At 44.3% G+C, this 15,823-nt stretch overlaps 1 pseudogene; it reads left to right on the top strand.

Moving 5' to 3' along the window:
* LOC124974562 (ryanodine receptor 2-like) overlaps window positions 1-14,030 on the top strand; it is a 226,498-nt pseudogene extending 212,468 nt beyond the window's left edge.
* Window positions 14,031-15,823: the final 1,793 nt, after the last annotated feature.

Here is a 15,823-nt window from a genome sequence, read left to right as displayed (position 1 = left end):
ATATTCTCTGCACTTCACAGTATATACTCATGGTATATAACTGAAAGCCATATCAAGAGTTTGTTGTCCAATCTCACTGTTCTAGAAGTCAAACACCGCTGAATTTTTGGTCCCTGGAACTTCATGGATGTATTGCTGCAGTGGCATAGTAGGTGGAATCTCAAATTCAGTTCCATCCTGGAGAGAAAGACTCTGTCAGAAATTCTAGGAGTCCCACAATGGTACACAGAGGGAGAGTGGCAGATGGAACAAGGTTTGGAAACTACAGCCCCCAAGCACAGACTCCATCCTTTCTCCATCAGAGGCCTCTGGCTCATGCCACACAACTGCCAGAACCTGGTCCCTTTACCAATTATTTCACTCTCTGAGTTATTTCTCCAATTCTCTATAACCTCCTTTCTCCTTTTGGTAATTGTTAGTTTTGGTCTGGCTCCTCTCCTTTCTCCCCACTTTCTCCTGATACCTTTGCTCCTTTTAAAGTTTTTATTAATTCTATTAGGTTTTAACCTTGTATTTCCCTCTATATTATTGCCCCCTGTGTTTTCTGTTGTGGTTGGTATTGCCAATGTGTTTTTTTTTTTTTTTAACTTCAGTTCTCTATCTGAAGGTTTGCATTTCCCCCTCTGCTTTCTCTGTTGTGCTTGGAGTGAGTGCAGCCCTTTGCTCACATTGGGACCACACGTGACCCTGGGTTCTACTTCTGGGCCAGCAGAGAGAAATTGCACATTTCTGTAGTCATGATCCAGTTCTGATTATTTGGTGCAGGTTTCATCTTAAAGAATGTGGGGAATATTATCCTTCAGTTGACAACCCATCCCCAAGTGGCACAGTGAGGTGGGACCTCAAGTCCCAGTTCTGGACACTCACCACATGATATTAGAACTTCTTGTGGGCATTCCTCCTACAAAGGTTCTTGACATGCAATGCCCCCTAACCCTGTGAAGTGACACATGGCCATTCAGACCAGAGGTGAGTGTCACAGAAGGGCTGCTGGGACCCCCTTGCCGGCCTTTCCCTGCGTCCTGACTGGAGGTGTTGTATATCTAAACACAGGATCATAGTGCCAGGTACCTCAACACAATGGGAAGAGCCAGTATCTACAGTGATTTCACACAACACTGCCAATAGCAACAGAACTCAAGGAAAGTCCCAGTGCTGGTAGGCATTTGCATTCCCATTGTAGAAGAAAGTACAGAGGGTATAATGCAAAGACCCTTCTGTCTACATCACACCACTGGATTATCAGAGGGTTCTCACTCTCTTCACAAACACACTGTGTCCTTCCCTCTATGAAACTTGATACCCCTGGTTAGTCCTCATTCATTGTTGCAGGAGATGCAACAGAGAAAAGAGGCATCAGAGTGCTTCTGGAGTGAAACTCAACACTATACACAAAACCATCCCCACCTTACAGTTCCAAAATAAGGCTGCTTACTAAGAGCAGATCAAATAAAAGTGGGAGAGAGAGCTGGGCATGGCAGTTCATGCCTGTAATTCCAGGAGATTGGAAAGCTGAGACAGGAGGATTGGAAGTTCAAAACAACTCTCAGTAACTCAGTCATGACCTAAGAAATTTAATGATGACTTGTCTGAAAATGAAAACAAGAAAAAGTGTTGGGGATGTGGCTCAGTGCTTATGCTCCTCTGTGTTCCATCCCTTGTTAACAAAAAAAAAAAAAAAAAAAAAAGAAGAAAGAAAGAAAAAAAGAAAAGAGCAGAAGAGACATCCATTCCATCAGTTGTGCAAATTTCAACACAAACACAAGAACTTTCACAAAACAAGGCAACTTGACACCTTCTACATTCCATAACTTTCTTGACACTGATGCCAAAGGTTTTAAAGTGGAAAAAATGTCAAGAAAACCACTTAAAAGAATGGTCTTTTAAAAAGGTCAGTGTAATCCAAGAGAATGCAAAGAACAGCTGAAAGAATGAAGGAGGTTAAGGTAGAATAAGAATGTCACTTAACTCTAGACAGTCATTTTGCAAAATAAGCAAGCAGAAATATTGGAAAGGAGAAGCTCAATATGTCACATAAAAACTCAATTGAGAGACTCAATGGCAGCCCAGATCAAGCAGAAGACAGGATATCAGTGCTCGAGGACGGCTTTGCCAAACTCGTACTTTCAGATAGCAATGAGGACAAAAAATTTTAAAAGAACACAGGGAATGCAAGAGACTTCACAAACACCATTAAATGACCAAACACCTGAATACCAGGCATATCACTGGGAGAAGAGCTACTGGCTGAAAACAGAGAAAACATATTTGGAGAAGATACATTGGAACATTTGCTAAACCTCAGACAATACATGGTCGTGTTAGTTTGGGATGCATTTAGGACCCCAAATAACAATGAGCACAAAAGAATGTCTCTGCCACTGATAATTCCATTGCAGAAAGGATAAGACAAGTAACTATTATTATTACAAGGTACATGAGAAAAGTTCCAGGTGACACTGAAAGGCAGACCCACATGCAAAATAGCAAATTTCCTCTCAGAAACTCTCAAGACCAGGAGCCCCAGGAGTGATGTATGTCAAGCACTGAAATAACAGAGGTACCAGCCTAGATTACTTCACCCAGGAAGGTAGTGCTTTCGGAACTGGAAGACAAACAAAGTCCTTTAAAAATGAGAATAACCTAATGGAATTCATGGCCACTAAACCAGCTGAACAAAGATACTTAAGGAACTCCTACACCCAGAAAGGAAAGAAAGATGAACACAATTTTGAGATCTCAGGAAGCAACAAGTTCCACTAGGAGAGTGGGTACACAATTGAGAAATAAAAGAGGGCCACATGTTATCAATTTAGAAAACCCTGAAACAATCAGGTGAATAAATCAGGAAGAAGTGATCATGGAATGCTCAAAAGAACCAAGAAAAAAAAGTCAATGAGAAAACAAAACTAAATCACAGCTTTCAGAACATACTGAGTACACATGGTCTTCATTACTCAGTTCAAGATACAGAGTGAGGGACTGGAATTTTAGAAAGACCCTAAAACATATTGTGCACGAGAAAGTCCCCTCCCCTGTAAAGGTGGAAAAAACTGAAAATGGAAAGATGGAAAATAATATTCTAAAGAGAGTCTGAAGGCAGGAAGAAGTCACTATGCTTATATCTGAAACACACACATGCACACACACATATAGACACACAAACACACACACTTGAAGCCAAAGTCAGGCAGGAGACAGAAAATGTTACTCTATGTTCATCAAGGGAAACATAGCAAGAAGATATCACAAATATCTCCTATATATATAAATGCAACCTATGTTGGAGCACCCAATTTTATCAAACACTTCTAGACCAAAAGGAAGCCATAGGCCCCAGCACAGTAAAGCTGGGTGACTTCAGAGCCCACCACCCACTACTAGGCAGATCTTCCAGATGAATAATCAACAAGGGAATGTCAGAGTTAAGTTGCACTACTGGTGAAGTGAGCTTAACCAATATCTACAGAATATGCCATGCAGCAGCTGTGGGGTACAAATTCCACTCATCAGCACAAGGAGAATTCCCCAAGGTAGATCATGTATTAGGCCCTAAAGCAAGTGTTTAGAAATGCAAAATGAAATTTCTTGTACCTTTCCAATCACAATGAAATGAAACTAGAATCAAGAGCAGAATAACCTACAGAAACCTAAAAAACACTTGAAGATTATGCAAAACACCATCATACAATTGAAAAATTCCTAAAATCATAAAAATATTGAAACACAACATACCAGAACCTTTGGTATCAGATACAACACTATGAAGAGAAAAGTTTGCAGGAACCTGTACACAGAAATAAAAGAGAGAAATCTCAAATAAATTATCTAATGTTTCAGGAAAACAAAAACAAACCAGGTCAAGAAATCAGTAGAAAGGAATAATCAAGATCAGTGCAGAAAGAAATAAAATAGTAGTGAAACAACACCAATGTTCAAGGGAACAAAGAATAGTTCTTTAAGATCATAAAACAAAGTTGGAAAAACATTAACTAAATTAACAAAAGAGAGATTAGACCCAAATCAATAAAATGAGACTTGAAAAAGGATGTTTTACACCAGATATGAAGGACACACAAAGGATCATTAGGGAGTATTTTGAATGACTATAGGCCAATATGTTGGAAAATCTAGGAGAAACAGACAAATTTAGGGACCCAAATGGAATCAAGAAGATATAAACATTCACATAATATGAGTAACAACTAAGGAGATTACAGCAGGACCAAATTCTCATGAGAAAGAAAAGCTTAGGTCCCAGTGGATCCAATGTTGAATTTGACCAGATTCTAGGAGAAGCAATAACACCAGTGATCCCCAAATTGTTCCATAATCCAGAAGTGGAAGGAACTTGTCTAAACTCAGGCTCCATGTCCAGTGGGACCCTTATTCAAACCTGACCAGGATAGAACCACAACAACTATGAGCAGAACAATGTGAGGTGGACGTCCCTGCCCTGGAGTGGAACCAGGCTTTGTGGTGGATGGAGACAGATGTGAGTGCAGTGCAGGCTTTCTAAGTGGCACTTGGGGGTTGCAAGGGAGTCTGATCCTGTGGTTTTCCTGCTGCTCCTGTAACAGGCAGAGTCTGATTAGACCTGTGTCTTGAGTGGAGCTCCTGCTGGATAGGGGAGTGTTTGGGTTGTCAGCCTGGTAAAGGATGAGAGCCTCCATTGGGCTTATTAAAGAGATGACTCTGGTCAGCAATTTGTGGAGATATAAGTGGGACAGCAGAAGGCAAAGTTTCTTAAAAAGGCTTCCATTTTTGAGGAGAGTGGTGACAGAGGATGGGAGAGAAGTAACTGAGATTGGGAATCTCTGATGATCTCATGGCTGTAGGATGCCTGGTGCCTGGGAAGGTTCCTCTACAAGGGCATAGGATGCTCAGCTGCCATGGTAGTGCCCTCCATGAGGTAGCTCTGTGCAAGAGTCCTATTAGCTCTGACCTTGATCTCAGGCATATAGGTCCTAGGAATAGAGGAATTCTTATGCTAAATAACCACAATGTTTCAGGAGCCCTGCTGCTCCTGAGCCTGCCCCCTTAAGAGTAACTTTAAACAATGGACTCTCTTGAGAGCTACACAAAGTTCCTAATATTGCACTTTGCAACTGGATTGCAACTGCAGAAAAGATACATAGATATTTCTAGTTTCTGTAACTTTCCTGGATACAAAGAATACTGCTTGCATGGTTTTTAACAAGATAAAGAGATGTATGTTAAGATTACTGCTGTAACTCTTTAGATCTGCATCTCCATTAGACAGCAGCACTCCAACTTATCTTCAAAACCTGTGAGTGTGTTTTTATTTTTCTAATCCCCCCTTGCTCCTCACTGGAACCTGCAATTTTGACTGTGCTGGTGTCTTGGCCCAGTGTTTCTCAGGGTCATCATGGTTAAGAAAGTTAAGATTTGTGTGTGTGTTTGTGTTTAGCAGACCAGAATAAGAGAGGGGGTTATCAGTTGAGAGAACCAATGACTGACATGGGGATTGCTCCCATGGGCTGTTGTCTTAGGAGAGACGGCCCTGCCCTGACCAAATTGAGTGCCCTGACAAGTCTTCAAAAGGCAGAGCATGCCAGGCTCACTATCCTATGGTACAGGTGGTAGGATGCCCAGTGGCCCTGTGGAGTGGAGGCAGGGCTGACTGAGGCCCAGCTGAGGGGAGTGGAGGACTGTTGGGATCTAGGGAGCATCAGGGTTTAAAGCAGTTAGAATCATTCTATCTTCCCCTTGGACAACTCTGTTGTCATCCAGCAGTGGCCTTTCTTTTAGTGCCAGTTGCCTTTGTACCACAAGAAGTGTCTTGATTGTGTAAAAGTGGGAAATATTGAAACATGGCATCCCATCCCACTTTCCTGATTTTGACTAAAAATTGGAGCAATAAAATAGTCATTCATTGACCCACGCCTATTGGTCCAGCACATACTTACTCCATGCAGAGTTCTAGCAGGCTGTCATCTTTTTCTTGCTCACAGCTTCAGAGCTACAAGAAGAACAGTCGGATCCAAGATGGCGGCCTAGAGGGAGACTGCACCCCCGGTCGCTCCAGAACCCAGGAGTTAAGAAGGGGAGGCATTGAGAGACTCGGACTGAAGTGGAGCCACGGGTGAGTCTGCCCACTGGGTAAAGCTCGGCCCGGGTGGCAGGCCCAGATAGAGGTGGCTTATCGGAGCCGGGCAGGGCAGCTAGAGTCATCCACAGGCAGTCCTGCGCACTCCGGCGGTGGGCCCCACCCACACAGCCAGCTTCTCCAGGTTCTCGGAACGGAACTGGCCCGCTAGTGAGAGCCTGTCTGAACAGAGCACGCTCCGAGTCCCGGAGCTGCTGCAGTGCAGTGTACTCCTGCAAAGAACCAGCGGAGAGCCTCGATCTGCAGTCAGCCTCAGGGATAAGGACAGGGCAGCCGGAGACCTCTTCAGGCGGCTCTGCCCACTCCGGCTGCGGGCTCTCTTCACGGGGCGATCCAAGATGGCGGCCTAGAGGGAGACTGCACCCCCGGTCGCTCCAGAACCCAGGAGTTAAGAAGGGGAGGCATTGAGAGACTCGGACTGAAGTGGAGCCACGGGTGAGTCTGCCCACTGGGTAAAGCTCGGCCCGGGTGGCAGGCCCAGATAGAGGTGGCTTATCGGAGCCGGGCAGGGCAGCTAGAGTCATCCACAGGCAGTCCTGCGCACTCTGGCCCCGCCCACACAGCCAGCTTCTCCAGGTTCTCGGAACGGAACTGGCCCGCTAGTGAGAGCCTGTCTGAACAGAGCACGCACCGAGTCCCGGAGCCCCTGCAGTGCAGTGTACTCCTGCAAAGAACCAGCGGAGAGCCTCGATCTGCAGTCAGCCTCAGGGATAAGGTCAGGGCAGCCGGAGACCTCTTCAGGCGGCTCTGCCCACTCCGGCTGCGGGCTCTCTTCACAGGGCGATCCAAGATGGCGGCCTAGAGGGAGACTGCACCCCCGGTCGCTCCAGAACCCAGGAGTTAAGAAGGGGAGGCATTGAGAGACTCGGACTGAAGTGGAGCCACGGGTGAGTCTGCCCACTAGGTAAAGCTCGGCCCGGGTGGCAGGCCCAGATAGAGGTGGCTTATCGGAGCCGGGCAGGGCAGCTAGAGTCATCCACAGGCAGTCCTGCGCACTCCGGCCTCGCCCACACAGCCAGCTTCTCCAGGTTCTCGGAACGGAACTGGCCCGCTAGTGAGAGCCTGTCTGAACAGAGCACGCTCCGAGTCCCGGAGCTGCTGCAGTGCAGTGTACTCCTGCAAAGAACCAGCGGAGAGGCTCGATCTGCAGTCAGTCTCAGGGATAAGGTCAGGGCAGCCGGAGACCTCTTCAGGCGGCTCTGCCCACTCCGGCTGCGGGCTCTCTTCACGGGGCGATCCAAGATGGCGGCCTAGAGGGAGACTGCACCCCCGGTCGCTCCAGAACCCAGGAGTTAAGAAGGGGAGGCATTGAGAGACTCGGACTGAAGTGGAGCCACGGGTGAGTCTGCCCACTGGGTAAAGCTCGGCCCGGGTGGCAGGCCCAGATAGAGGTGGCTTATCGGAGCCGGGCAGGGCAGCTAGAGTCATCCACAGGCAGTCCTGCGCACTCCGGCGGTGGGCCCCACCCACACAGCCAGCTTCTCCAGGTTCTCGGAATGGAACTGGCCCGCTAGTGAGAGCCTGTCTGAACAGAGCACGCTCCGAGTCCCGGAGCTGCTGCAGTGCAGTGTACTCCTGCAAAGAACCAGCGGAGAGCCTCGATCTGCAGTCAGCCTCAGGGATAAGGACAGGGCAGCCGGAGACCTCTTCAGGCAGCTCTGCCCACTCCGGCTGCGGGCTCTCTTCACGGGGCGATCCAAGATGGCGGCCTAGAGGGAGACTGCACCCCCGGTCGCTCCAGAACCCAGGAGTTAAGAAGGGGAGGCATTGAGAGACTCGGACTGAAGTGGAGCCACGGGTGAGTCTGCCCACTGGGTAAAGCTCAGCCCGGGTGGCAGGCCCAGATAGAGGTGGCTTAGCAGAGCCGGGCAGGGCAGCTTGAGTCTTCCCAAGGTAGTCTTCCACACTCCGGCAGTGGGCTCTTCCCACACGGCCAGCTGCACGGTGCAGGCCCACAGTGAGAGCATTTCCGCACAGAGCCAGTTCCAAAACGTGGAACCAGTAGGGGGCTAGGGGCAGTATTCTTCGAATGAGCTGCTTTATCAGATTCCTCCAAGACATCAGGCTACTGAAGGCTGGGAGGTGATACACTGGAAATCTAGTGGGACACTATAAGCCAATAGTGGAAAACTGCAATATCTCAGGGTCCCATTGACAACTGACCATTATGAGAAAACAAGGGAAGAAAATGTCCCAAACAAACCTAGATACTACATCAATAAAACCCAATGACAGCAGAGCAGAAGAAATGTCAGAAAGGGAGTTCAGAATGTACGTAATTAAAATGATCAGGGAAACTAATGAGGAGATGAAAGAGCAAATGCAGGCATTGAAGGAGGAGATGAAAGAGCAAATGCAGGCATTAAATGATCGCACCAATCAACAGTTAAAAGACCAAATACGGGAAGCAAGAGATCATTTCAATAAAGAGTTAGAGATACTGAAAAAAAACCAAACTGAAATCCTTGAAATGAAGGAAACAATAAACCAAGTTAAAAACTCCATAGAAAGCATAACCAATAGGATAGAACACCTGGAAGACAGAACCTCAGACATTGAAGACAAAATATTTAACCTTGAAAACAAAGTGGAACAAACAGAGAAGATGGTAAGAAATCATGAACAGAATCTCCAAGAACTATGGGATATCATGAAAAGGCCAAATTTGAGAATTATTGGGATTGAGGAAGGCTTAGAGAAACAAACCAAAGGAATGAACAATCTATTCAATGAAATAATAACAGAAAATTTCCCAAATCTGAAGAACGAAATGGAGAACCAAGTACAAGAGGCTTATAGAACTCCAAACATACAAAATTACAACAGACCCACACCAAGGCACATTATTATGAAAATACCTAACATACAAAATAAAGACAGAATTTTAAAGGCCGCGAGAGAAAAGAATCAAATTACATTCAGAGGGAAACCAATAAGAATATCAGCAGATTTTTCAATCCAGACCCTAAAAGCTAGAAGGGCCTGGAACAACATATACCAAGCCCTGAAAGAAAATGGATGCCAACCAAGAATCTTATACCCAGCAAAACTTACCTTCAAATTTGACGATGAAATAAGATCCTTCCATGATAAACAAAAGCTAAAGGAATTTACAAAAAGAAAGCCAGCATTACAGAACATTCTCAGCAAAATATTCCATGAGGAAGAGATGAAAACAACGATGCAAATCAGCAACAGGAGGCGCTAGCCTAAAGGAATAGCCAAATAAAGGAGAAACCAAATCATGTCAAAAACAAATATGAGTCAATTGACTGGGAATACAAATCATATCACAATAATAACCCTGAATGTTAATGGCCTGAATTCATCAATCAAAAGACACAGACTGGCAGATTGGATTAAAAAGAAAAATCCAACAATATGCTGCCTGCAAGAGACACATCTCATAGAAAGAGACACCCATAGACTAAAGGTGAAAGGATGGGGAAAAACATACCATGCACACGGACACAGCAAAAAAGCTGGAGTATCCATCCTCATCTCAGATAATGTGGACTTCAAACCAAAACTAGTCAGAAGGGATAAAGAAGGACATTACATGCTGCTTAAGGGAAGCATAAATCAGCAAGACATAACAATCATAAATATCTATGCCCCGAACATTGGCTCACCCACGTACGTCAAACAAATCCTTCTCAATTCCAGAAATCAAATAGACCACAACACAATAATACTAGGCGATTTTAACACACCTCTCTCACCACTGGATAGATCGTCCAAACAAAAATTGAATAAAGAAACTATAGATCTCAACAACACAATCTGCAATTTAGACTTAACGGACATATATAGAATATACCATCCAACAAAGAATGAATACACTTTCTTCTCAGCAGCACATGGATCCTTCTCTAAAATAGACCATATTTTATGCCACAAAGCTACTGTTAGTAAATACAAGAAGATAGAGATACTACCTTGTACTCTATCAGATCATAATGGATTGAAATTAGAAATAAATGACAGAATAAAAAACAGAAACTTCTCCAATACCTGGAGACTAAATAATACACTATTATATGATGAATGGATAACAGAAGACATCAGGAGGGAAATAAAAAAATTCTTAGAAGTAAACGAGAACAAAGACACATCATATCAAAATCTCTGGGACACTATGAAAGCAGTACTTAGAGGAAGATTTATTTCATGGGGTGCATTCAAAAAAAGAAGTAGAAATCAACAAATAAACGAGTTAACACTACAGCTCAAAGCACTAGAAAAAGAAGAGCAGACCAATACCAAAAGTAGTAGAAGACAGGAAATAGTTAAAATCAGAGCCGAAATCAACGAAATCGAAACAAAAGAAACAATCGGAAAAATTAATAAAATAAATAGTTGGTTCTTTGAAAAAATAAATAAAATTGATAAACCCTTAGCCACACTAACAAAGAGAAAGAGGGAGAAAACTCAAATTACTAAAATTCGGAATGAACAAGGAAACATCACAACAGACACGAGTGAAATACAAAACATAATTAGAAGCTATTTCGAAAATCTATACTCCAACAAAACAGAAAACCTTGAAGACATCAACAAATTTCTAGAGACATATGAACTACCTAAACTGAACGAGGAGGACATACACAACTTAAATAAACCAATTTCAAGCAATGAAATAGAAGAGGTCATCAAAAGCCTACCAACAAAGAAAAGTCCAGGACCAGATGGGTTCTCAGCCGAGTTCTACAAAACCTTTAAAGAAGAGCTCATTCCAATACTCCTCAAACTATTCCATGAAATAGAAGAGGAGGGAACCCTACCAAACTCGTTCTATGAAGCCAATATCACCCTGATACCTAAACCAGACAGAGACACATCAAGGAAAGAAAATTTCAGACCAATATCCTTAATGAACATCGATGCAAAAATTCTCAACAAAATTTTAGCAAATCGCATACAAATATATATTAAAAAGATAGTGCACCACGATCAAGTGGGTTTTATCCCAGGGATGCAAGGTTGGTTCAACATTCGGAAATCAATAAATGTCATTCACCATATCAACAGACTTAAAGTTAAGAATCACATGATTATTTCAATAGATGCAGAAAAAGCATTTGATAAAATACAGCATCCCTTCATGCTCAAAACACTAGAAAAAATTGGGGTAATGGGAACATTCCTAAACATTATAAAGGCCATCTACGCTAAGCCCGTGGCTAATATCATTCTAAATGGTGAAAAACTGAAAGCGTTCCCCCTAAAAACTGGAACAAGGCAGGGATGCCCTCTTTCACCGCTTCTATTCAACATCGTCCTTGAGACTCTAGCCAGAGCAATCAGACAAACCAAAGAAATTAAAGGGATACGAATAGGAAAAGAAGAACTCAAACTATCCCTGTTCGCTGATGACATGATTATATATTTAGAGGAACCTGGAAATTCCACCAGAAAACTTTTAGAACTCATAAGTGAATTCAGTAAAGTAGCAGGTTACAAGATCAATGCTCATAAATCCAATGCATTTTTATACATAAGTGATGAATCTTCAGAAAGAGAAATTAGGAAAACTACCCCATTCACAATAGCATCGAAAAAAATAAAATACTTGGGAATCAATCTCACAAAAGAGGTGAAAGACCTCTACAATGAGAACTACAGAACACTAAAGAAAGAAATTCAAGAAAACCTTAGAAGATGGAAAGATCTCCCATGTTCCTGGATAGGCAGAATTAATATCGTCAAAATGGCTATACTACCTAAAGTTCTATACAGATTCATGCAATTCCAATTAAAATCCCAATGATGTACCTCGCAGAAATAGAGCAAGCAATTATGAAATTCATCTGGAAGAATAAAAAACCTAGAATAGCTAAAGCAATCCTCAGTAGCAAGAGCGAAGCAGGGGGTATTGCAATACCAGATCTTCAACTCTACTACAAAGCAATAGTAACAAAAACGGCATGGTATTGGTACCAAAATAGACAGGTAGATCAATGGTACAGAATAGAGGACATGGACACAAACCCAAATAAATACAATTTTCTCATACTAGACAAAGGTTCCAACAATATGCAATGGAGAAAAGATAGCCTCTTCAACAAATGGTGCTGGGAAAACTGGAAAACTATATGCAATAGAATGAAACTAAACCCCTATCTCTCACCCTACACAAAACTCAACTCAAAATGGATCAAGGACCTCGGAATCAGACCAGAGACCCTGCATCTTATAGAAGAAAAAGTAGGTCCAAATCTTCAACTTGTTGGCTCAGGATCAGATTTCCTTAACAGGACTCCCATAGCACAAGAAATAAAAGCAAGAATCAACAACTGGGATAGATTCAAACTAAAAAGCTTTCTCTCAGCAAAGGAAACTATCAGAAATGTGAAGAGAGAGCCTACAGAGTGGGAGAATATCTTTGCCAACCATACCTCAGATAGAGCGCTAATTTCCAGAATCTATAAAGAACTCAAAAAACTCTACACGAAGAATACAAATAATCCAATCAACAAATGGGCTAAGGAAATGAACAGACACTTCTCAGAAGAAGATGTACAAGTAATCACCAGATATATGAAAAAATGTTCAACATCCCTAGTAATAAGGGAAATGCAAATCAAAACCACCCTAAGATTTCATCTCACCCCAATTAGAATGGCGATTATCAAGAATACAAGCAACAATAGGTGTTGGCGAGGATGTGGTGAAAAAGGAACACTCATACATTGCTGGTGGGGTTGCAAATTAGTGCAACCACTCTGGAAAGCAGTGTGGAGATTCCTCAGAAAGCTTGGAATGGAAACACCATTTGACCCAGCTATCCCACTCCTTGGCCTATACCCAAAGGACTTAAAATCAGCATACTACAGAGATACAGCCACATCAATGTTCATTGCTGCTCAATTCACCATAGCCAGATTGTGGAACCAACCTAGATGCCCTTCAGTTGATGAATGGATAAAGAAACTGTGGCATATTTATACAATGGAATATTACTCCGCAATGAAGAATGATAAAATTATGGCATTTGTAGGCAAATGGTCGAAATTGGAGAATATCATGCTAAGTGAGATAAGCCAATCTCAAAAAACTAAAGGACAAATGATCTCGCTGATAAGCGGATGAGGACATATAATGGGGGTGGGAGGGGCTAGCATTAGGTTTAGGGTTAGGTTTAGAGTTAGGCTAAGGAGAGCAGTAAGAATGAAGGAAAGAAGGACTGTGTAGAGGGAAAAGAGGGGTGGGAGGGGTGGGAGGGGTGGGAGGGGTGGGGGGGAGGGGAAAAATATAATAAACATCATTACCCTATGTAAACGTAAAAAAAAAAAAAAAATAAATAAAAAAAAAAAAAAAAAAAAAAAAAAAAAGAAGAACAGTCATCAAAATTCTCCCCAGGGAACTTCCTGATAGTGTGGGTTCAACATTGACAACAGTTAATAAGAACAACAGAGATCTCCCCAATAGTCTGCTTCCTCTGTGTGCCTTCCATTTCTTCTCACTCTCTGGTACCCCAAATCTGACAACTTTCACTTTCCCAGATCAAGCAAATAGCCAAAGCCCAAAGAACTCCAACGAGTTCCAAACCACAAGGAAACCAGAGAGCAGGCTGAGAGCCTGTGTCTGCAGTTGTGAGGACCACAACCAGTGAGCCCAAATAATACCCCAGCCTCCTCCTAGCCGGCTTTGAGGGCAAAGCTGCTGATAAAGTGGATGGGAGTGGGGTGCTATGTCTCTGAGCCCCCCATATGCCCCAGGATCACAGAAGTCAGGGCAAGACCTGTGGTATGCATCTAAACAGAGCTCACACCAAGTCCTGCAGGGGAGAAGGTGGATGTTGGCTTAGGGCACCATTTTCCTCCTGGACCCCACAGGAGGGTGTCCTTACCTGGTGGAGGAAGATCTGGTGGCTGTCCCAGTGCTCCTGGGCCCATGAGAGCCCTGGACAGATGAGGATGGTTCTTAAAGGTCAGGTTCCTCTTCACTGTGCACCCATGAGAAGCAGAGCTGCCAGGGTGAGAGGCCAGGACTCATGTGGAGATAGAGGCAGCTTTTCTCATGGTGGTGTTGTCACCCCGAGGTTTCTGCAAGGGGGGGGATGTTTCACACTTAAAAAGTGGCCCTTATGTCTCCAAGAACAGAGTTTTTCCTTGTGTCATGTAAGGTGGTCATCAGGGAATGGTCTGGTTAGTGGGACTGTAGGTATTGAGGCCCCAGGTGACCCCTTAGTGCTGTCTTGTGCATCTTGTTCCTCTTCTCTGAGAGGAGATGCACATGGCCCCAAAGGCAAATATGAGATCCTGGAGCTAGTCTGAGCCCTCAGATTTCATTGATGACACAGGGACATACCTGCAAGTAGAGGTAGCTTTTCGAGGTGTGGTGCTGATACCCCCAGGAGAGCTTAAGGGTTTCTACATGGGAAGCCTTTGGGGGATGGCAGTAACTGTAGAAATACTGGTTGCTTATCTGGTTTGCACTTTGCCTTGTGTTCCTTGGTCCCCATTGTGGTGCTCTGCCTAGGGGCACTGTAGGTAGGTGTTCTGTCTCAAGCTTGCCCCATGCAAGCTTGTGCTCCCACCTCTTTTGTGGGGAGATGCATATGATCCCAAAGGCTGATATGAGATCTGGGAGCAAGTCTGGGCTCCTAGATCCCATTGAAGTCACAGGGAGAGACAAGCAACTAAAGGTAGCCTTTCTGGAGGTGATGCTGTTTCCCTAAAGTGAACTTAGGAATTTCTGGGTGGGCAGGTTTTGGGGGATGACACTCAGGGTAGTTGTATCAGTGTTTTTGCTTGACCCTGTTTGCTCTTTGTCTTTTCTTTCTTGGGCACCATGGTGGTACTCTGGCTGGGAATACTGTTGTTCTTCCCAACCTTGTCCATGGTTCTCTCTAGTTTTGGGGGGCCCTCTATTTTTTGAGTAGATGGTCATTACTGCCATGGGAGGTATCAGACCTGGAGACAAATCTGTCCTCCCATTTCCCTTTGAGGCCACTGACACTGGGAGTCTCAAAGGGGAAGAACCTTTGTTGTCTCATGTTGACTGGGGCTTCCTGTTCTTGGGACAAACACTGGCCATAGGCCCTAGCCTCTGGGTGGCAGCTATAAGGGCAGAGGCAGGTGCACTAGATGTACCAGTGGGCCTTGTGGCCTGCCTCCCTGGAGAATGAGTCTGGATGCTGGCATGGGCACCCACAGAAGAATTTCTATTTGTCAGCCCTAAGGGTTAAGTGGTTTGGGCTGCCCAAGGTGGCGGGGCTTGCAGGCAAAGGTGAGATTTGGGCTGCACCTGGACCTGCAGCACCTAGGTGTCCAAATTGCTGACAGCTGGCAAATTTTGGGACTCTGGGATTCTTTCCATCAGGAACCTCAGGGTTTGGTTGGATAGTGGCTGCAGGGATGAGAGGTTGCTTTCCATGTGGAGGTTGTTGCCACACCCTTTGAGCTGGCCAGCTGGAGCTGTCTACAGGTGAGGCCCTATATGTACTGTTGGGCTTTGGGCCCTGGTGAGAGGGTAGGGAGCGCCTACCCAAGCTAGATGGAGGACCCAGATGGGGGTGTACTGTGAAGGTATAATAGTTTTCATGAGGTTGACCCCAAAGGGTGTCACTGATTGTGAACCCAGGCTTCCCTTTGTGCTGGGAGAAGATGTGGGAGAAAAGGCCAAAGCAGCAATTGTCAGGCTGGGGAAGAATGGGACACTAAGGATGGAGGTGAGAGGGTGTCTCTG

The sequence above is a fragment of the Sciurus carolinensis genome, unplaced genomic scaffold (genome assembly GCF_902686445.1).
Source record: "Sciurus carolinensis unplaced genomic scaffold, mSciCar1.2, whole genome shotgun sequence".
NCBI classification, from domain to species: domain Eukaryota; kingdom Metazoa; phylum Chordata; class Mammalia; order Rodentia; family Sciuridae; genus Sciurus; species Sciurus carolinensis.
The sequence above is the reverse complement of the archived record's forward strand: the minus strand, read 5'-3'. Positions and strand labels throughout refer to the sequence as shown.